This window comes from Piliocolobus tephrosceles, chromosome 10 (assembly GCF_002776525.5).
Source record: "Piliocolobus tephrosceles isolate RC106 chromosome 10, ASM277652v3, whole genome shotgun sequence".
NCBI classification, from domain to species: Eukaryota; Metazoa; Chordata; class Mammalia; order Primates; family Cercopithecidae; genus Piliocolobus; species Piliocolobus tephrosceles.
In genome coordinates, this window is record NC_045443.1 from 24,505,832 (window position 1) to 24,530,239 (window position 24,408).

General features: G+C 36.7%; 1 protein-coding gene across 7 annotated transcripts in view; it reads right to left on the reverse strand.

The window, feature by feature from the left end:
* Window positions 1–24,408, reverse strand: part of SOX5 (SRY-box transcription factor 5) — a 1,029,303-nt gene that overhangs the window by 697,557 nt on the left and 307,338 nt on the right. The gene's annotated exons all lie outside the window — the stretch shown is intronic.

Below are 24,408 nucleotides of genomic sequence, written 5' to 3' on the forward strand. Positions count from 1 at the left end.
GCTGTTCCCTCTTATGCCTAACTTCACGATGAAAGACAAAAATGTAAAAACCAATAGAAAAATACAAGATAATAGTCAAGCAAAGGAAATGAGAAAATAGATGTTTAAATAAATGCAAGAAAAACAGGATAAGGGTTAAAAACTGTAGAGAACATCCTCACCAATACAATAATATGAATAACAATGAAAATATAAAAAGCACATCAAAAAAATCTAATCAATACAAATTAGAAAATTTAAAAACTGTAGATGATTATGAAGACAAATATGATGAAAAATTAATAAGCAAAAAGTATGCCACAGAAACCATAACTTAATACAAAGAATTACAATTACGTTAAGGAAACAGAGGCACAATTACAAAACTGGGGATCAAAGAATAATTGTGAAAATGTGGAAAAGGGAAAAAGTTAAATTTAAGTGATAAGTCAGACTCCAAAGTTGCACATACCTTTGTGTAAGCAAACTTTAAACTAAGTTAGCTTTGGACAATCTACCCATACAGTTGTCTTTCCAAATGAGGGTAATAAGCGTTTTCTTGAAGGCAACACTTGGTTGGTAAGGTTTGCGAGTTCTCTGAATTTGGGACTTTCAATATAAGACTGCAGTGAATGGAATTGTCAACGTTGCTATTTGTCCCTCTTGAGATATAATGCAGCCAGCACAAGAAAGACCTATGTGCATATTTGGCGTTAAGTAACCAGGCAGTTTTTTAAATAGATCCCAGGAAAGAACAAGCTGGATAATAGGATCATTTTTCTTCATGCTCAAGGATGAACAGATCAAAGATCAGAACTTGTATCATGACTTTTATCTAGGAAAATGTACTCAGAATAATAAAGAGAAGGCACCACTTGCATTCCAAACGATCAAGAACAATCTTTAGGGAAACTTTGCTTCGTGAACTCTTGATTCCTATCCAATTTGGGCTGTCCAAATCTACACATGAATCCGGGGCCAACTTCCTCATACTTCCTATTGTGCTAGGGCAGTTTCTGCCTACTGTTCTATAATGTGTGCTTGGGAAAAGAAAGATAACTTTAGTATCAGTAGAAAGGGTCATGCCAGAGGACCCATAATATTTCATTGCATAATTGAGAAGGCAAATATTCTGCAAAATCATATTTGATCATTTATTTGTTCAGTGTCACAAGAATCTAAAGGATTCTATGTACTTGAATTTCTGAAATTACTGAGATTTACCATATAAACAACACAATTTTTTAAAAATTTCAATCAGTAGCTTCTTAAAAAATACATCACCTATTTACCTATCATGTTAGAGAGAGCAGGCTAAAGCTGGCAATCTTTGTCACCAAGCCTGGAGTGCAATGGCACAATCTCGGCTCACAGCAACCTCCACCTCCCAGGTTCAAGCAATTCTCCTGCCTCGGCCTCCTGAGTAGCTGGGATTACAGGTGTGTGCCACCACGCCTTGCTAATTTTTGTATTTTTAGTAGAGACAGGGTTTCACCATGTTGCCCAGGCTGGTCTCGAATTCCTGACATCTGGTGATCCATCCACCTCGGCCTTCCAAAGTGCTGAAATTACCAAAGTGTTGGTGAGCCACCACACCAGCCAAGATAACACCTTTTGATGGCTTATAGTTATGTTAAGGAATATCACAATTATATTTTGAAGGATCCTGAAGGTTTATAGAGTTGTTAAATGCTACAGTGGTGGTTCTCAATAGGGGTTGATTTTGCCCCTGCCCAGGGAACCTTTAGCAAAGTCTGGAGACAATTTTGTTTGTCACAAGTGAGATGGGAGTGAGAGGGGGTGCTAGTAGCAACTAGTAGGCACAAGCCAAGATTGCTGCTAAACATCCTAAAACACATAGGTCAACTTCTTCCCCATAAGAATTATCTAACCCAAATGTCAGCAGTGCTGAGGATAACAGAACCCTGTGCTACAATAAACTGGATCAGTCTATACGCCTGCAATATTTGCATGAGATTTTTGTTTTGTTTGTTTTGCTTTTTAAAATCTCCTCTGCACTGTCTCATACTAAAAAGACTTCCGGATGGCCCTTCATCTTTCTGATTTGCTACTTTATTCTGCTGTGGCTTGGAAAACATTTTTTTCAAGCTTCAGACAATCATATAGCCTATGAAAGATGGCTTTAGAGCTATCCTATGAGTAAAGCTTAGCAGCTCAGAGGCATAGAGTAATAAAATAATTCAATATGTTCTAAGCTTCTTTTGGGTTCATATCTATTCAATTAGTAGACATAAATAAAATAATTTGATATTTTCTAAGCTTATTTTTGGTTCATATCTGTTCCAATTACTAGAGGTCACCGGACTTCAAATATGTGAAGGAAAGTGTCTTATTTATTCAAAACTAAAGAACCAACTAACAAATGAAAACTCATAAAACAAAGTAACAGAAACCCTACATTAATCTGTACTCTACTAATACAGGACTAATAATATCTTGAAAAAGGTTGAGCTAAAATGTGCCTTCTACTCTGAGTAATTATCATAGCCAAATTCATATGATAAATAAGACCCAGAAGAAGGGCACAACATTTATCTTCTTAAGAAAGTACCATTTGTTATATGTACTTAATTTTTTATGAATTTCATTATAACTAGTGATTTTATATGTTAATGATTGTTAAGTCTCATCTATATCTAATTTCCATAGTCAACTTTAGCTAGTTTATGCATTTGAGACTAATACAATTAAATTTTTTTTTTAAATAAGGCTACTTATATTCAAGACTTTCCTTTTAATTAATCAAAAGTCGGGAAATTGTGACTAACAGACATGCATGATCCATTCTGGGAGTCACGCCTGTAATCCCAGCACTTTGGGAGGCCGAGGCGGGTAGATCACGAGATCAGGGGATTGAGACCATCCTGGCTAACACAGTAAAACCCCGTCTCTATTAAAAATGCAAAAAATTAGCCAGGTGTGGTGGCGGGCGCCTGTAGTCCCAGCTACTTGGGAGGCTGAGGCAGGAGAATGGTGTGAACCTGGGAGGCAGCGTTTGCAGTGAGCGGAGATCGCGCCACTCCAGCCTGAGCGGCAGAGCGAAACTCAAAAAAAAAAAAAAAAAAAAAAAAAAATTAGCCGGGTGTGGTGGCATGTGCCTGTAGTCAGTCCCAGCTACTCTGGAGGCTGAGGCAGGAGAATGGCATGAAACGAGCAGGCGGAGTTTGCAGTGAGCTGAGATCACGCCACTGCACTCCAGCCTGGGCGACCGAGTGAGACTCCGTCTTAAAAAAACTAAAATAAAATAAAGAAGTAACAGTGACGAATCAGGTGACAGAACTTGGGTCGTTCTTCTCATATCTGTTAGTCTATGTACCTAGTGCTGAGAGGCATTGCTTGCTGTCCTAATCCAACACATTCATCAATCAGACTACACATTAAATTCATTAACTTAATGATATAGAGTTACCAACTGTAAATTTGAGAAACTGTGAAGATGAAATTTAGAATTTCCATAGGAAAAAGTTTTCAATTCCAGATTGTTGCAAGCTAACAGAGAAAAAATTGGTCCAGGAAGCACAAACAGCTAAATTCTGATTCACTGCAACTGCCATCACAAAGGCCAGTCTTGGGCTGACTGATGTACACAGGACTATTTGGTTACAGCTTCCTTATCTTCTAATTAAGTACTCTGAAATGCAGTTGTGGAAACCCGGGAAAGATTATAAGCAAAAAACACAGTTGAATTTAAATTTGGGAAGCACTTGGTTGCCAGTAAGATACCAATTCTTTGTTGAATTGAATTCAATTCTTGTTTCGAGTTTTTCAGCCTTTAACCATAGGGACTCTAGCCTATATTTCTGTATTGATTTACGGTAGAGGGGCTTGAGGGCATGAATGCAGGTGAAAGTAATAAACACATGGGGGTGTTGAGTGAAAGGTCAGTCCCAGCCCCTCAAAAATAGGTCAGTATCTACAACTCAAAAAAAAAAAAAAAATGTAGATCTGGAATGCTCAGTGAATCTTCTAGAAGCCTAAGACAGGGCATCAGTTGGGAAAAGATCAAGAAACTCTGCCACAGTCTTTTGATCATTAAAAGTGTACATGTCTACTAGAAAATGAGAAGCTGCCAAGAAATTGATAATTTTTGATGTAACAACTCCAGAATACAACTCCCAGCAGCTTATGTATATTCTGAATTTACCATGTTAGTGGGTATGAATAAAGGTTATTGGGCATAAATAAATTTCAGGCATCTACTAGAAGTCAGGAAAGCTGAACCATTCGATTGGTAACATCCCAAAGAAAGATCCCTTAATACTTCCTGAGACAGAGTTCCCCAGAGATGTCCTGAGTCCTGCTCTTCTAAGGTTTGGGGCAATAGGATACTCCAATATCCTACAACTTTTTGAAAAACACCTGGCTAGTTCACTGTCATATGGAACCAAATGAACCTTAGTTGATTAATTGAACTTTAATTGGTCAGTATGAAAGTCATTAATAATGTAAGCTTTATGCATGTATGTAGATTATTGGATACTAATAATAAACATTCTAAAAACCAGAAGTTATTAAAGTTTAATTTGTAATTTTCTTCAAATCTTTAATTTGTAATTTCATTCAATCTAACCTAAAATTTGAATAAACTCCAGGCCTGGAAGTCATAAGACTTTTTTTTTTTTCATAAGCAACCTGATAAGGAAAAAAGTAATGATTACGAAATATTTGAACTAGTCAAGTTGTATTTTTCTAAACATACATAATGAACCTATTTTGTTTGCTCTTGATAATATACTATTTTATTTAATGACTTGTTTCATATGTACTATCTTATTTACATATATAGCCTACAGAAGTCATTATGGATTAACCTTGCCTGATATTTCCAATGAATTCTCCATAGCATCAAGCACAAATGATCGCCTAGGCCAGTGGCGGCTTCTGAGAACGCACAGGAAAGTGACCAGGGAAAGAATTATTCCATCTCCAGGAATCTCTGGTGCTCTTCAGAACCCAGACAGGCCCCCGTGGGTCATGGTAACTGAGAAACCAAGAAGCAGATACAGTGGTCCCTACGCTGGCAACCTCAGCTGAAGAGGAACAACTCTCTCTATAATCAAGTTACCAAGAATAAAGAGCAAGTGCAAATTATTTATTTTCTTACTTTTAGATTCCTGCTAGGATAACAAAGAAAGAATTTTATATAATAAAGGGCCATGACACAACTACATAAATTTCCAAGAAAACATAAAGTCACTGGAAGAAGGGATTACAGATGAGGGCCCATTAAGAGTAAAATAGAACATCTTTTCTCTCCATGGTGGATAGCAGAGAGGCAGAGCGAAAGAGAGGGAAAGAAGCAAGAGGGAAGGAAGCAAAAAGGAAGAGGAGGCAGAAATCAGACTCATCTATAGGGAGCCATGCTCTGCACTAGGCACTTCACGAGAGTAGTTTTTTGAGTTTTGTTTTTCTTTTTGTTTTTGTTTGGTTTGTTTTTCATTGCCCAGGCTGAAATACAGTGGCATGACCTCAGGTCACTGTAGCCTCAGCCTCCCAGGCTCAGGTGATCCTCCCACCTCAGCCTCTAGAGTAGCTGGGACTAAAAGCACATGCCACAATGTCCAGCTTATTTTCTGTTGCATTTTTTTCAGAGATGGGGTTTTGCCATGTTGCCCAGGTTGGTCTTAAACTCCTGAGCTCAAGTCATCAGTCCTCCTCAGCCTTCCAAAGTGCTGAGATTACAGGAGTGAGCCACAGTGCCCAGCCACAGAGTAGTCTTACTGCCATTAGTTGACTTGTTATGCTGCTTGAACCCCACTGCCTGAGCTCTCAATTTCTACCTTCTTTTCTGTCCTCTTAGATCCTACATAACTTACACAATCCATATAATGCACCTCGCTTTCAACACAATAGCAAACTAATTCCCATTTTGCACATGGCATATTAAAGTGTACTCCAAAGCAGGACTTCTGCCCATCTCTCACATTCAATGTCACAATAGAAAGGCTTAATCACATATAAACTGCCTCTCCCAACGTTGTTTTATTTCCCAATTGTTCATTACCGTGTAGGCCACAAGAGCTAACAAAGGTTTGACAAATGAATAGAACTGCCTTTTATTTATAAGCATCTGTTGATATATTAACTACAATAGAAATACCACATTTTGGTCAGGATGAGACAAAAAGGCAACAACCTTCAGAATCCCAACATATCATCATTCAATATTGCATTACAATTGCTGTTCAGAAGAGGTTCTGAGTGGAATAAATATGAGAAGTGGATTACTGCACTCTACTCAAAGGAAGCATTCCTACCAAATAATAACTGCAGTGATTAATATAACTATTTACGAATGCTTAGAGTATAGATGCTTGAGTAGTAGCTCACTGAATCAAAAAAAGAAGATACAGTCTTCAAACTCACTACATTTCCTTAGAGATGACAAGGAATAAAGTAGAACTGCATGCCACGAAAATATCAAATTTTATCTTTGGCAAAAGACGTAAGACTTAATCTTGGCCTGGTGTGCCTCATTTTTATAGGACTTCTGAAACTAGAAATCACCAGCGTGGGGAGAGAACATTAAAGGCAGAGGTGTCTCTTATAAGCACAACATGTGACCAGGTAATATTGTCTGGATTAGCAGCTTTACAGCCTAACTAAGCCCTGGAGCTACAATTATCTGGTCGCATTAAACTAAAATCACCTGAAAAACTTCACACTGAACAAGCCTTGGAAATGTCTAATCTGCCAGTTTACACTCAGAAGTGAAAGTGGAATTCAGTTGTTAAGGACAAGAAAACAAAGTTTTCTGCTAGGAAGAGTCTCACCTTAGAACCAGTATAGGGTCTGAAGACATTTCTGCAATTTATTTTTATGCCATTCTTTCACTTTTATTTAAAAAGGAGATTTAACCTGACCATTCTCTTTCAAGCCGATGTCCCAAGTACATATGTTTGATGAGGGTACAGAAGACATAAGGAATAAAACTGCATTGCCACAGAGGGAATACACAGCTCTAGATACAAGGCTTTATGCTAATTTTAGCAAAATGTATGTATCTTTTTATATACATAAAGTTATGGCACTATATAAAGAGATCCTTAAATGTGACATACACTGAAGTCCTATTTACTGCCTGACTATTCCTTTTAAAAAATAAAAACTACAAGTAGTGTTTGTATTAATATTAAACTATCTCCAAAATTCATTTTAGTTCTTTGACTTGTAAAATAGAGCCAACTCATACACTCAAAATTAAAACCCAGATTTTAGTACCAGATTACAATTATTTAACAGCAGATCAAAACAGCCAATCTTAGGCTCCAAATTAGGACCTCACCACTCTGTCTGTTGTAACGCCACACTTGCCTCTGGTTCCTGTTCCTCATTTGTCAATACTGATACTGAAAATTCATTGTGTCAGGTTGCAATATATTCTATAAAACCACATTTCCCAAAAGAACAACTACTTTTCTGTACAAAGATGCAATTTATGGCAATTTGGCCATCTTATATCTTGAAGTCAAATATCAAGATTTCCAGAAAACAAAATTAAATTCTTAAACATGTACAAGTTTTAAAATTCTTTATCTCATACATTATTGTTTTATTGGCCAAATTCCTATTTGGGCAAGAATTTAGGTACCCCTTTCCCTCCTCAATTAAATCAGTAAGAAAGAAATAACAAAACACTTCATTTTCTATCCCAAACTAATTTTTAATACTGTCACAAGACTGGCAAGATTGACAGTTGAAATTTACTCCAGAACACTTACCCTTAGTGGCAAATAGGCAAAATTCACTGCAAAATTACATGATTCTATCAAGTGGCTGTTAACTATCGAACAATATCTATGGTGAACGTATTGCTTTCCATACAGCCATTCTATTTTTCCATACCAATTAATACGCAGGGTAAAATTTCAACTTGAGATACTTATTAGTGTACAGATTTTTCTTAATGACATCATTTTAAAACAATGTGTAACTCAAGTATTCACTGAGAACAGGTTCCTAAATCTTTTTTTGATGACAAGAGTTTTGTTTAAGTGTGATGGTTCATATGTGGTGCCATGAAATAGAAAGATTGGTTTGATGTACCATGAATTCCCTCTCTCAGTTTTTATAAATCTAGAAGAGTAGAGAAGGCCTAAGCTTGTGTGGACATTCTTCTCAAGAATTTGAGGTTCACAGTCAAAATTTCTGTAATTTATAAGTAAGTCATATTGTTTTGCATTTAAAAAGAAAGTGTGATACCAGGATATATCAATACATCCAAAACCACAAGTAAGATTTTTTCTTACTAGTTAAGATGAATCTAGATTTGGGCACAACTTAAAATAGTTTTGATATAGATAATGAGATTTTAAATACATGAGTGGCTCTGCCTGATTTCATTACAAAAGCCTCTTTGTTTCTATTCTATGATCTTTCAGTGAGAATTTAAAACAGAATACTTTCTCTAAATAAGAACAAAATTTGAGACAATTTAAAACAGTCTCTCACTCTTCCTGGCCAGGAGTATGTCAAGAGGGTTCCTTCAATCAGAACTAAAGTTCACACCCAGAGAATATATCAAATGAATTTCCATGAAAGACAAAAACCATACTCTGTGTTTACTATTGCTGTACAAGGTATGCTCTGCAAATCAAAACTCCATTCCTAGTTTGCAGCGTTCAGATGACCAAAGCTACCTCTGGAGAAGACACTGAAAAACGTACTTCACTTTCCCCCTCAACAGAATATTCAAGCTCATTAGGCTGCTATTCAAAAATGGTATAGTTAAGATCCCCAGCATGCAGCTCTGGCAAACAAGCAAAGTTGCCATTTGTAGAATATCAATATTCTGGATTTCCCTTCCATTTATGTTTTTAAAATACAATAAGTATTGGTTGGTTCATGAAAATTAATCAGCCACTAAAATTTGTGATTCTAATTAAAGGTATTGGGAATAAAATAAGTTTTCTTACTGTCTATAGTTTTAATTTTTAAGTGAATTTAGACACTTAGAAACTAAAAATAAAAATTAAAAATACCAGAAGGATCTGTTTTAATCATTTTTAACTATCCAACTCTATGAAATGAAATAATTCATGTTGTTAAGCTTGCAACTTTTTCTTTGAGCTATTCAGCTGGCCATCGAAAGTTATTTTTTGTCTGTTTTATAAAGTTATGTGAAGAATCTCAAAGATTTGCACAGAATAATAAATGTCATAAAGATGGGAGGAGTATTAATAAAATTTGAAAACCTTAAACTGAACTAATTGATTTGCAGCTATATACTGGTTAGAAGCTATGTTTTGATATAGAAGTGGAGAAAAATGTTTAACCTGGTTATGGCTATAAATACTGCATCTCTTCTAAATTAAATCAATTTTCTTGATGAAACTAATTTCTTGCCTGAAAGGTATTAAAATAATTTCATTATAAAGAAAGTTTTGCTACAGTTCTGCTCTAAAATAAATGTTTCAATGTATGTGTCATGACATGTAAACCAAAAAATGAGGACATTCTGAAAACCCTGGAAGAAATAGACTAATATAAAAGATTCATTTCCAACTTTCTAAATCAACATGATCTTTATTCCCAACGAGTTTTTCTCTTCTTAAACCATCGTATCCTATTCCAAACACGTATATTCACTAATAATCAAAGAAATGCAAATGAAAACTGCAATAAGATATCACTTTTCAACTACCCAATTGATACAATTTTAAAACAAGATCATTCTGAGTGCTAATAACTGGCAGGGTGGGGGGTGGTGCAGGGGGAAAGCAGATCCTCATGTATAGTTAGCGAGAGTGTAAACTTGTACACTTTCTGAGGGCAATTTGGCAAACTGGGTGAATATTTTAACTGTGCAAGATTTTTAGCCCAGCAATTCCACTTCCAATAATTTATCTTATATAAGTAACACTTAAGTGTATATGCACAAAAATACTCATTTGAAGTATCATTTTCCAAAGCAAATAACAGAACACAAGCCTCATGTCCATCGGGGGAATTAAGGGTATATAACAACAATTTTAAGTGTGTGAAGGAGTGACTTTATACATAGCAAGAGGATATTAAACCAACTGTAAAAGTGTTTATCTCTGGGAAAAATGGGAGTATGAAGGTTTTTGCTTGAATTACTCTGAATATTTTAAAAAATAGATTTACATTTTACAATCAGAAGAACGTAACAAGAATTAAAAAAGAACCCCATGAACCTGGAACCCTATCTCATTTACCTGATCCTAAAACACATATTATTTAGATAAATACATGATTTACCAGAGATGTGTTATAACAGTCTTAACAACTATTTCTCTATTTCCAGTTTATAATCTGTAGTTTCCCTTGTTTCATAGTGTGTATAGTGTTTAAAGTGTATTTTTCTGTACATTATGAATGTATAAATAACATTCCAATTAGGGTAATAACAGTATTTTCTGTCTTATATTTGTCTTAACTGCAACAAAGTCATTAAAAGTAGAAAGCTCAATAACAGCTTTTTAGTAATTCAAAGAGAAAAAGAATTAACACGGAAGATGCTATTCCAAATATAAACTATATTTTAACCTTGTCCTATATTGTTCTAATTAATTTTTAATCTTCTATAAATGGTCCTTCTTTTCATATCATCAGTCCATATAAGCATTACTTTTAATGTATTGTTTAGATAGAAAGTCATTCTAAAACCCTACATTGCCTCATAGAATAGCAGTATTATAGAATGATTTAACTAATCACTTATCAAAAGAAAAACAAGATTTTCATTCATTAAGTATACATGGAGTTATTATGCACTTTTAAATTTTTTCTGTAATTATTATTATAATGATACAGACTGAAAGACCCTTAGCCCAATCCCAATGAATCAAGTCCCAATACTAATTCAATAAAGTTTCTCCACCTAACTACACGTGGAACTTCCACCTGAGTAGAAATATTCTTAATTTTCAAATAGCCAAAAATAGCAATGATTCTTCCCGGACATAATCTAATGTAACTCTTACATTACAGTTCTGCAGTTATTCTGAATTCGAGCTATCTAACTTACCAATTTGCAAGTGGAACAAGATAACCACTGATCCTGTTAGGAAGATTTAAATTTTGAATGTAGGCATGCTGATAAAAATAAATAAATAAAAAGTTGGTCGTTTTACACCAATCATAATTTCCCTATTCAAGGGCAGAAAGATAAGGCTGGGAAGAAGAAAGCTTTACCACTTTGCTTATTGTGCTGAACTTCTCTAACCTTGAGCCTATGTGGTTTTCCATATAATTTAGAGTAGATCCACTGAAACAACACCCACGGGCAATTTGCTACACCTTGAATAAAGATGGCTTCGAGTTGAACTAAGACATTTGGGAAGCAAGGGGGTCTGGAGATGCATGTAAAGCGAATGCAGGCAGTTATGTACCCCGGTGGCTTCCTCTACCCTTTATACTCCCACTGGTCTTCCTTCAGCCCCTCCTACTGACTGTGCTGCATATTTCCCCCTAGGGCCTATGCACCAGCTGCAGTCCCTGGAAAATTCTTTTCCCCCTCCTCACATAGGCAGGAAAAAGGTGAATGGTTAAACACTTGGGTGCTAGCACAGGCCCCTAGGTAGGAATACTCTCAATTTCTGGTCTCCCTCTGCCAACTGCGGTGAGGCACTATTGTGCCATCCTCCCTGGAAATTTGGGGAGATTAGATACATTGACACAAGTAAAACACTCATCACAGTGCCTGGGGCAGTGTAAGAGATCAATAAAGGTTAACTATTATTATTCTCAGTTATACATATATATATATATATATGTATTTATTTATTTATTTGAGACGGAGTTTTGCTCTTGTCGCCCAGGCTAGAGTGCAATAGCGTGATCTTGGGCCTCCCAAGTAGCTGGGATTACAGGCACGCACAACCACACCTGGCTAATTTTGTATTTTTAGTAGTGATGGCGTTTCACTCTGTTAGGCTAGTCTCAAATTCCTGACCTTAGGTGATCCAACTGCCTTGACCTTGCCTCCCAAAGTGCTGGGATTACAGGCGTGGGCCACTGCACCTGGCCAGTACTATCACTTTTATTATTCACCTAGTTATATCTGACTCATGTTTCAGGGAAGCCTTCCCTAAACATCCTGATTAGGTGAAATTCTCCCATGAGAGGGCTCATCACAGTGTTTACTCTTTCTTTGTAGCATTCATCATAGTCACAATTTTACATGTCTTTGTGTAATTATTTAATTAACATTAATTTTTCTTATCACTAGACTGTGAGCTTCATGATGGCTAAGGGCATCATTTGTGTTTGGGGAGATTTGTGTTTGTGTGTGTGTGCTTTCTACTTACTATAGTAATCCCAACAACTAGGATAGTGCCTGGCAAAGAATAGGACTTAGAGAAATACTTCTGAATGAGTTAATAAATTAATGAATGAACTAAAAATAGGAAACAATTCTTTAAAAAAATAAAGAAACTAAGGCAACACATGTTAAACTACTTATAAACTGGACAACCTGACTTGCCTGAAATTAAGCTGGCAAACTAATTTGATCTGCCTATAACTTGATCTTAAATTTGTCCTAAATCCTGGGCACCTTAACACAAATAGGCAGACGGGGTGACACACTTGGTGGATTAACATCTGAGTTGGGGTCTTTGCCAGCTTGGGGGTAGGGGAGAAGAACTGTGAATATGTACATGCACATATGTGTATACTATATGGCCCATGTCTAGAATTGGTTTACGTGAAAATTAGCTAATTTTTAACGAGGTTTAAAACCCAACCAGCAACAATAACAACATTTGGCAAAGTAATAACATAAAAGAAAGAGATATATCACATAGAGAATATAGAGAAGGTAAGGAAAAGATCTATGTGAATGCAGAACTCAAATTTAATAAATAAGGAGTAAAGAAATAGTAAACAGAAACAGTGAAGAAAAAAAACTTGTTAGTGAAAAAGAGAAGAAAATAGCCATTTTAGGCATTTGTGTCTTAACTTGTGAAAGTTTTTACTTATCCAAGGCAGAAAATGGCTTTAATGTCGGATTGTATGTTTATTAAGTGTTTCTGTGTTCTGCCAAACACAAATAGCACTGGCTAATATCAAGTGTTCATTTCAGACATGGACAAAGTTCAGTCTTCGGCCATAAAATCTATACCTTTGACATTACACCACTGGCGCGTGTGTGTCTATGTGTGTGTGTGTGTGTGTGTGTGTGTGTGTGTATTTATTTATTTAAAATTTTGGTTTTAGTCTTGTTGAAATTTTTTTAAAATATTTTCTTATAAAATGTCTTAGTTGTCACATCACATTGACTATTTTACAAATTGCTTACTTCAATTTTTTGCCTAATTTTTTTTCCTGTTGATGTTCTCAAATTATAGGCATACTTTTTTTTTAAAGAGTGTTGGAAGTAAAAGATTTTATGATGGTTATATCAGTCATTGTCCGCCATATTAAACCTAATGTTTCAAACTAAAAAAAAAAAAAAAATTCAAGAAAATTAAAATAATAATTCAACACCAATGATTATCAACCTAGAATCATACCACCTGAGAGAAACTGTAAGAGACTAAGAGCCAGGAATACATTCTCATGTTATCAACTTTTTTTTTTTTTTAATTCTGAAATTTTGGCTCTTTTTGCCTCAGTTCCTTCATATTATAAACACTGGCACGTTGGCAGCAAATCAAGTAATGACTGGAAAGTGCTTAAAGCTTAAATATTCTTGGAAGAGAAGTAGTGTACAGGTGCAAAGTAAAAGAATTTTTAAAAATGTTTCCCACAAATTGAGAAAAAATAATCATCACATTCTTTTTGGGCCATGTTTACACAAAGATAAAGTATTTTCAACACCACTATAATTGTAGGGAAATAGGCTTTCCTGGGGTTGACACTGCTCTCACTTATTTATTATTGGATACCCCAGTGCTTCCAGAAAGCATTGAGACGGCTTATAATGAAATACAAAATAAAAAGACAAGAGGTGAATGATAAAGGGAGAGAGGATTTATGAAACAGTCATACAAAAAAACTAAGAGAACAAAAAATGCAAGGTTTCTACCCATCACTTTCAAAGGAAAAAGATGATGGCGTGTAAAAATCACATTTAAAAAAAAGAAACAAAAGCAAGCCTGTTTCTTAAGAGAAGAAAAATGTACCAGTCCTCAACGACAAGAGTGATTTATTTTTGGAGATGTCACAGAAGGGGCATTCATTCACACGACATATATTTCCTGAATGCCTCCGATACAGTGCCAAATACTGTGCTGCGGGTAGGGACATCAGCAGGGGAAAAAAAGGCCTGATCCTTGCTAGGAGCTGTTAGCTTAGAAGGGAGATAAACATTAATCAACTAGTGGAAAAAAAAAAAAAATGACTATGTGATTCTAGACTGAGACACTTCTGGAAGAAAGGAACACAGTAGGAGGTTGGATAATAAAGAACCCTATCTAGACTGCAGAGTGAGTGAAGGTTTCCTCGAAGAAGTATGGCTTAAAATGAAATCAGTTCGAGGGCTAAGAGTTCTGGCAGCACAGGATGGGATTGGTTAGAGAGAGAGAAGAGTTTGTGCTAAGGCTCAGGAACAGGAGAGAACTTGGGGCCTTTGAGGACTAAAAGGAAAGGCCCAAGTGGCGAAGAACAGAGCCTGGTGTGGTTAAGGCTGGGGGAGCTGTACAGGGGTTGGATAAGCAGAGTCTTGTGGGAGCATTACAACTTTACTCCAAAGCAATACAATGATTATGTATTTATTTATTTATTTTTGAGATGGAGTCTTGCTCTGTCACCCAGGCTAGATAATGAAATACAAAATAGCCGGGCGCGGTGGCTCAAGCCTGTAATCCCAGCACTTTGGGAGGCCGAGACGGGCGGATCACAAGGTCAGGAGATCGAGACCATCCTGGCTGACATGGTGAAACCCCGTCTCTACTAAAAAATACAACAAACTAGCCGGGCGAGGTGGTGGGCGCCTGTAGTCCCAGCTACCAGGAAGGCTGAGGCAGGAGAATGGCGTAAACCCGGGAGGCGAAGCTTGCAGTGAGCTGAGATCCGGCCACTGCACTCCAGCCTGGGCGACAGAGCCAGACTCTGTCTCAAAAAAAAAAAAAAAAAGAAATACAAAATAAAAAGACAAGAGGTGAATGATAAAGGGAGAGGGGATTTATGAAACAGTCATACAAAAAAACTAAGAGAACAAAAAATGTCTCAGCTCACTGAAACCTCTGCCTCCCGGGTTCAAGCAATTCTCATGCCTCAGCCTCTGGAGTAGCTGGGACTACATGTGCCCGCCACTACACCTGGCTAATATTTTTTTTTTTTTTTTTTTTTTTGTATTTTTAGTAGAGACAGGGTTTCACCATGTTGCCCAGGCTGATCTTGAACTCCTGACCTCAAGTGATCCTCCTGCCTCAGCCTCCCAAAGTCCTGGGATTATAGGCGTGAGCCATTGCACCCAACCAGCAATGGTCTCTTGATGGTTACTTTTTAAAAATGCCAGAGACATTTTCTTGTAAGCTACTTCTTATACCGTCTCAAAGTTTAGGGTCTGGGTGGAGCCTTTCTGGAGCTTATCATTCAAGATGAAATTTTACTGAGCTTGTCAGAAAATGATTGAGACGGTTCTGGGTTTAGCATCTCTCTTCAGGGAGAGAGAAACGGCAAGAACAGGATTTTCTGGAAATACACTGTTGGGGAATTGAATGGGAAGCTTGCAGAAGGGAGCCTGATTTGGACATGTGGTAATTTGCCTTTGGAGGGAGAATTCATAGGGTAGCTTCCCAAGACCAACACACTCAGAGAGCCAATATTCCTGAAGGAAGCAGATTATAGTCTTCAGGAAGCTGGTCTACCAAAAATTGGAAATCACTACTTTAATGCATTTGAAGAAAGAAACAAAACGTGCCTTTCTTTTCTTCTTCTTCTTTGAGACTAGCTCTACTGCCCAAGGCTGGAGTGCAGTGGCGCAATCTCAGCTCCTGGGTTCAAGCAATTCTCTTGCCTCAGCCTCCCAAATAGCTTGGATTACAGGCGAGCACCACCACGGCCGGCTAATTTTTGTATTTTTAGCAGAGATGGGGTTTTACCATGTTCACCAGACTGGTCTCTAAATCCTGACCCTCAAGTGATCTGCCCGACTTGGCCTCCCAAAGTGCTGAGATTACAGGTGTGAGCCACCACTCTTGGCCCTTCTTTTCCTTTTTTAAAGCTTTGTTAGGTCCACATTCTCACTCTTTCTCCTTCGTGTTCATCCTTGGACTGTAGTTTCTTTGTTGTTCTCCCTTTCTGTATAGAGCCTGTCTTTCTAACTTTGGTAAGGTTACTTGTTTATGTTTTAAGGACATTTTGTCCTAGGTGAATGTTGTATAGTCACAAAAGAAATGATAAACAGGAGAAGATCTTGCTGTTCAAATGACTGAAAGAAGATAGTATATAGAGAAAGGCTAATCATACAATGGCAACCATTAGTCAAGTCACTGATTAAAAACACGTCCTTTTAGTAGAAAAAGTGCCAAAGAATGACTTGCACGGATGTATCGATCCATCATGCCCACACCATTGATCAGCTCTCTGAACTGACAATAATATTTATCCTGAAGCAGTCATTTCACACTTGCCCATCACATTACCTGGCATAGAGTAGTGCTGTGTAAATGATCAGTGTTGAAAGAAATGTATTCCTAGTACTGGGGAGGGAGAGTAAATGTGAAGAGGCCTTTCGTAGGCTTGCACTTGCCCTCCTAACCTAACCCCTTTCCATTTGAAGGTTCCCCTGTACAATCACTGGTTCTAGTCTTTAATTTGTAAGGTTGCTAAGACTTTTCCCATTCAATTGAGAGACAGCATTGGCATGCAGGATTTATCTATCTACAGAGGAATGGGTTCAAAACAGAAATATGGGTGCATAAGTGATACACAGCACAAGCCCTTTAAAAAAATCATACCTGCTCTAGACCTTTCAGGGCAGGTTTTCGTGGTGTATCTTTTTTCTAATCTTACATCTAATAGACAGCAGCCTGTAATTTTACTCATCGTTACATATGGCCTATTGACAGTTGACAACAACTTTACTCATCATTACATATGGCCATTTACAGTTGACAGCTGTCACCCAGGCAAGTTCACATACGTTGCTTCACAATCACATGGCATCACAAAGAGTGTGAGATCCCAGGCCAACATGCCATTGATCAGTCGGTAATGAACCACTGCAGCTGGAAACCACCTCACTGAAATAAAACAGATCATCCCACAGACAGTACATATAACCTAGGCATGCTGCCATTAAAATGGTATCAACCCATTCAAATTAAATGGTCTTTTATATTTCACTCAATACTTTTAGATCACTTTTCTTCTGGTACTTACTTCTGGCACTAGTGCTTTTTTTTCCCTTTCCTATACAAGTTTATTTCCTGCAGAAGGAAGGGAAATAGTATCATGATATTTAAACCACAAGAAAGTCCTGCTTTTAAAGACAGTGAAGCAGGCATATTTTCACATTGAGCCTCACCAAGCACTGCCATTATATTAAGTGAATGAGAGAAATCATAATAGTTAGGAAACAATAGTTATATCACAAAGATGTAAGATTCTAGAAATCCATCTAAACTGCATATTCCCAAAATCACCTCTGGTTTGAAACACAGTAGAAAAGAGTTGCTACTACTACAATGAACCAAAAGTTTATGAAGGTAAAGTTTTTGTTCTGTTTAAATTTTTAAAAAGGAATATAAATTCAAGAAGCATAATCATCCTCAATATAATTTATTCACCTAGCACATTTTATATCATTGCTGTATTTGTGCCAACCTATTCCAAGCAGGTCTTATGGAAGGGGTTTTAGTCAGTACACAAATCCCTTTGCAGCTAGTGAATTCTAACCTTATTACCCCAGCAAGAGACAGACACTTTTTGAGACGCAGCCTAAACAAGTCAAAAGGTTGGTGTTCCATTAATACCAGCAGGAGGAGAAAATGACACTGCAGTTGTCCTTGGAACAGAGAAGCTGACAGATTTGCTGAAAGGTTCAGCCATTGTAGGATTTTGTTAAAAATCTACAGGCAACAGCATTTCGCTTTGAAGTTCTGAAACATCTTGGAAATCAAAAAGCTCAACAAAGAGTAACAGGGACAATTGAGTTTTTCAAAACTCTATTTTTATATAACTTTTAAAACATTTTGCCTAGTAATTTATGGTGTCAACTCAATCAAAGGTACAAAGTAAGTTCATTAAGAGAGATCACTGAAGGTACCCAAATAGACCTCCAATTCAGAAGACAGATGCCAAGGTCTAATAAGTTAAAATTAAACGCCCTACCTTCCCCATGGACTTTCCCAACAACTCTAACTGAAAGGCACTTAACAGAGGCAGGCCCACAATTCTATATATTGTATACCGGCTCTCATACTGAAGCTTCCTCCCATACAGAATGTGAAAAGTCAGATTCTAGGTCCCTTGCCCTTTAATTCCTATAATCTTTTTCAGTTAAACTTAAAATCTGAGTTGTACAGTAAAGACCAATATCCAAGACCAAATTTCCCGGAGTTGGCAACTATGTTATTCTATATGGGAAGTGTTTGGGTAGCAGCAACAGGCCGAGTGAGACAGCTGAGACTAACAAAAAAACTTACTTCTACTAAGATTTATATAATTATTGTAATTCTTCTATATAAATAACAGATCTTCATTATTTTTCTCACAAACCTGGTATTTAGGAATTTAACTTGGTTCATTCTTATCCTAATCATTTATAGACTTGATTCAACTTTAGGATTTGTCTAACTAACTGCCAAAACTATGTTAAGATTGAACAACTATAGTCTCAAAATACATTTTAGTGGTAAGATTTAGCATGGCAGTAAGTTCCTTCATTCCCTCCATTAATGTTTTGATGATCTTCAGGAATTCCCAAAATGAAATACGTTTTACATTTAATAAAACAGGTCCCATTTGCCTTATTTCTTAGGGTCTGACAGTCTATATTATACTCTAGCTCTAAATATGAATGAAAGTTCCAGACCCTTTTGAGGAGACATCCTTCTTCTATTGGACTAGGATGGTCAGGTTTTGTATGTGTGTGTGTGTTTTTATCAGATGAAGTCTCGCTTTTGTAGCCTAGGCTGGAATGCAATGGCATGATCTTGGCTCACTGCAACCTCCACCTCCTTGGTTCAAGCGATTCTCCTGCCTCAGCCTCCCAAGTAGCTGGGATTACAGGTGCCTGCCACCACGCCCAGCTAATTTTTGTATTTTCAGTAGAGACGAAGTTTCACCATGTTGGCCAGGCTGGTCTTGAACTCCTGACCTCAGGCGATCTGCCTGCCTCAGCCTCCCACAGTGCTGGGATTACATGCATGAGCTACCGTGCCCGGCCAGATTTTTTAAAAATATATTAATAAGGCAGTATATTTAATCACACAGCCCAATACACCTCAACATCACAAACCCAGCTATTAAAAAAAAAAAAAAAAAAAAAATCCTGCTAACAACAGAAGAGAAGATTTTTGTTAAATTTGCTAAGTTTAATATTTTTCTTTCTGCAAATCTTAATCATTTTTGCTTTTGCCAACATTACCAAATGAACAAATCTCAACAGTGAAGAAATGGTGGGAAAAGAAAGACATCTCCTATGTACTCTCACACAAATGAGCACATTCCTTAGAAAACACTCATTTCCCCTCACTCTTTAGAGGAAAAAAATGTCTTTTACATACATCCCAGCTGTATCAGTTCTATGGAAAATTAGGAACATAATGAAACAAGTTAATTTCCTAAATGTCAGACATATAAGAATCATAGCAAAGACCTATGAAATTTTACTCTAGTATTTAAGCAAAAGCAATTGCTGTCACAATTTGCCTCACTTGCCTTCGTTTTTACATAGAGAATGTGTTTGGTTTCACAGGTAATTGGTAGCCTTGAGCACATGTAACTTACAATCACTGAATGAAAAGATTCGCTTTGGTGAATTAAAATGGAACAATTTCTCCAAAATAAAGGGGGAAAGGCCAAAAAAAAAAAAGTTAAGGAGATTAATAGGAAAGTGTTTCATCTATTTTTGCATTTAATTTGATGTCATGAAAGCTTCAGGCATCTAAAAATACGCCTCTTTTATTCTTGTAAGTCTGCAAGATTTGGCTTTTGGAATAGAAACTGTTTAGGTGGGGAGGAAATTGTTGAATTCTGTCTCTATGCTTAAAAAAAAAAAAAAAGAAAGAAAGAAAAAAAAGAGGGTTGACCATAACCCGAGGCCCCAGCTCCTGCAGAGTGCCTGTTGTTATGAAAGCAAGGTGCTCCACACGATCTAATCATAGCACTAAACCTTGTTACAAGCCCTTTTACAGCTCCAATATCTAGGTTACATGGAAACACGCTGGAGAGCCTTCTTGTACTATGAAATAAATGTCATTCTGACTGGCATCCTCTCTTCCAGCAAGTAATTTCCCTCTGCTGATAAATCGATACAGCAAAAACAAATGAGAGCGTACAATGGGCACAGTGAGGATTACGTTTTTATTCATTTCAGAGCCCCTGCAGCCAAGTTTTTTAAGCACAATAGCAGAAAATGATGCACTTGAGTTAGGAAACAAGAGATACAGAGACACTGAGATAAGAAAAGAAAGACAAAAAAGAAAAGAGGGAAAAAGTGGGAACAAAGAGAAAGCCAAGAGAAAGGAGGCAAGCGTATTCCTGCCAAGCAGCTCAGACATAAACTTGTGTTTGAGAGAAACATTAATACTAGAATTCTTGTTCAGCTCCTGATGAAAATCATCAGAGAAGCACGTGCACATTTTTTTTTTTTTTTTTTTTTTTTTTTTTTTTTTTTTTTTTTTTTTTTACTTCTTTTTCCTGTAAGTTTCCAGATAATTTGAAAGGGATCTAAGATTCAACTTTTATTGATTAATCATTGATACCAACATAGATACAACATAGGATCTTATCTAGAAAATAAAAACTAATCTAGAAAATCCGACACTAGAAATAGTAGAAAAGACACCATTGATCTTTATTCATCTTTGGAAGTACCCTCAAGTCATTTATATTTTTCACTGCCTTTAAAGCAAAGATGGAAAGGGCAAACGAAAGAAAAGCAAGAGCACAGTTACTATTTGTAAGAGATGTGGGAAACCCCCATATAAATACATTTTAAGATACTAATTGTCTAAGTCTCAATATAATTGAATGGGTTATCATGCAGAAGGAATGTGGCGCACATTGTAAAGTGAAAATTTTAAGACATTCTGTCTTTTGAAGACAAAATGGAAAAGACCATCTCATAAAACCTTGAAAACCCCAAATTTCCTGTGAAAGGATGGCGTTAGGTTTCCTGTTATTTACTATGGCATGTAACTCTTCTTAAGGCAATGGAAGTGAAAATGAGAGAATTCTAAAGTCTTAATAAGGCTTTATAGACAATATGCTCTTGTAATCCTTCAGTTTCAAAATAATTCTTGGGCAAGTTACTTAACTATCTGTGTCTGAATTTCCTCATCTATAAAAATGGAGATGATGGTAATAGTAAGTACCTCTCTGTTTTGGGAAGAATTAAATGAATTATTATAAGTGCTTAGAACAGTTCCTGACTCCTAGTGAGTGCCACATAAGTAATGACCATCATCATCATCATCTCATCATCATCCATTGCTTCCAAAGCTACAGTTTGGGTGTTGTCAAAATTTTGTTTGATCTACAAGGTAACAATGCATTCACAGAATACATTCTTAGTACTACTGCACAATACTGAACTAGATGGATTATGGGTCTCATCAGGACATAATTTTAAAATATTCTGAACTGTTCTGTGATATCCCAGAGTCAATATACTCTCTTGGTGGTCACAGGAAGGGCAAGTTAGAAAATGTATCACTAGTACAATCCATTAGTATAGATGCTCCTTGATTTGTGAGGGGGTTATGTCCTCACAAACCCATCGTAAGTTGTAAAAAATAGTCAAAAATACATCTAATACACCTAATCTACCAAACACCATAGCTTAGCCTCACCTTCCTTAACCATTCTCCGAACACCTATATTAGCCTACAGTTGGGAAAAAAAATCGTCTAATACAAAGTCTTTTATAATCAAGTGCTGAATGTTTATTGTAATTTATTGAAAATTGTACTGAAAGTGAAGAACAGAAGGTTGTATGGGTACTTGAAGTACAGTTTCTATTGAATATGTATCACTTGGGTTATCAAGTAGAAAAATTTTAAGCTGAATTATTATAAGTTGGGGACTGTCCATATTCTTTTTTCTTTGGGTTAGTAAAATATATATATATTTCCTATGACTTTTTCAATGATAATTCAAAGACAGTATTTAATATATTGTAATGTTACTTATGATCTTTCTCATTTGGTCTTTAATTTGATATTCTTCTTTCTAGAAGTCTTTTAAGAACTTGGATTAGTGTCAGCTTCTAGTGTCTCCATCATTCATAACTGTACTGTGTTGGTCCACCCACTTTATTCCTAAAGAAGAGGTAAGAAACAGAAGAGGAGATCATAGTGGCACTTCAACTATTAATATACCACAGACTTCAATAATAAATGAAGACAAACAAGAAAAGAAAGCAATGCAAAAAGAATGGTACTGACCTCTTTCTCTCCTGAACCATCGATAAATCAAGGGTAGGTAAAAGCCTAAATCAGTATTTCTCCAGTTTTTCACTATCATCTTCCCCAATAAGCCATTTTAAATAGTTTTGCCTAATCACCCAAATATGAAATGTTAATGCACTAGGTATACTGTGTATGTATACGTATCTTTGCTGTCTACACAAAAAGAGTAAGCTTTTGCTGTCTCCAAGAAGCAATTGTTGCTCCCTAAGTGGCAATATTGCCTTTTGACAATATATGGATTAATTCTTAGGAAAACAGCCTTCCCCTTATTAGAAATATTGGGTCCAACATCATTGAGAAGGTAGGCTGAAATTCACTGTTGTAGTTGCATGGTTTGCATGTTTTTAGCAAACCTTTAAGCACTACTCTATAGCTGTATAATTTATCTTACCCCAATTCCAAAACAGTACTTTGAGGGTGTAAGAGATATGACAGTTTGTGAAAGACGCTTGACAAACTACAAAGCAGTTTAAGGATAAGAAATAACGGGAATGGAGAGTAAAGTGGAATTGTTTCCAATTAAAGCAGCTAGGGAATTAGGTAGGTGGAATGTAATTATCTGCATTGGAGTTTGGCCAGGCTTCTCGACTCGGAAGAAAATGCTCTGTGATCTTTAATGAATAGAGAGGTAGGTCCAAGTTTAACATCTCATCCAAAAAATGAAATAAGATTTCTAAGTCCTTCTTTCCCGGAACATAAGTGGCATTCTTCTTTAACGAATTTGAAACTGCTTATAAGTTCCATACTTCAATTTAAAATCATTATTTCATAAAGCCATGACTTCTGAAATGGGGAGTGTTGGAGAAAAGACAGTAAAATGGCTCCAGCAATCAATAAAAGAGGCTCAATTAATAGCAAATAAAAGTGAAATCTGTGGCATTTTAAACCACAAGTTGTTAAGTCATACCAACATATATCAAAAACTGAACAAGTTGGTTAATGTTTTCTTAGTTACCTAACGAAGGAATTTTTAAAACAGGTTAGTTTGCTCAAAGTGTGCAAACCTTCCCCAATGACTGAGCTGCCAAAGCAGTGTAATGAAAACTGATAAGCTATGCAAACTTGGGAAGCCCGAGATGTGTGGCCGATAAATGTAAGCAGACATTGTATCTTTCATAATCAGTGCAGAAGAAAAATGTGAACAGAATAAATGCTTGAGAAATATCATAGATTCCATTAGATGCAAAGATTGAAGTGTTAGACACCTTTTAGCTCAACTTTCATTTAATTTATGGCTTTCCATTCTGTAGGCTGAAGGGACTGAAAAATTCATTCTCTAATTTTTTCCCCTTTCATGGCTTGACCACGAAGATGAAATTGGGGTACTTTAATTACCATTCAGAGCCAAAGGCTTGCCCTTTGATATGGAAATCCCACTTCTGCGACCGCCTTTTCCGGGGCCCTTCTCCTTCCAGTTGCCCAACAGGAATTTTAAGCAGCTTTGTCACCAGCTGATAGGGAAAGCTAACTGTAGCTCTTTTCTATTAAGTTTTGTTTTAAGTTACACTACCTTTCTTTCACCAGATTGGAAGAGCTGAAAATGAGGGAGGGGGACAGAGAGAGAGGGAAAGAGAGAGAAGAGGGGCAGGGTGGGTGGGGAATGACTGACTGACTATCCATTAGAGTTGCAGAATTATAGTTTCTCCCCTGTCAGCATGAAGTATGGCCCACCCTGCACAAAGCCTCTCACTTTAAACACACACACAGAGCATAAACCGATGAAAACTGCCATGTACAGTTACCCCGTTATTGTCATCTGCCTGCTGCATGACTCCCGGCTTTGCTATAATTATTAATTGCACTTGTCAACTGTCATTAATTCCTCTTTAGCATCCCTGTCTTTGAGTAATTAGACAGA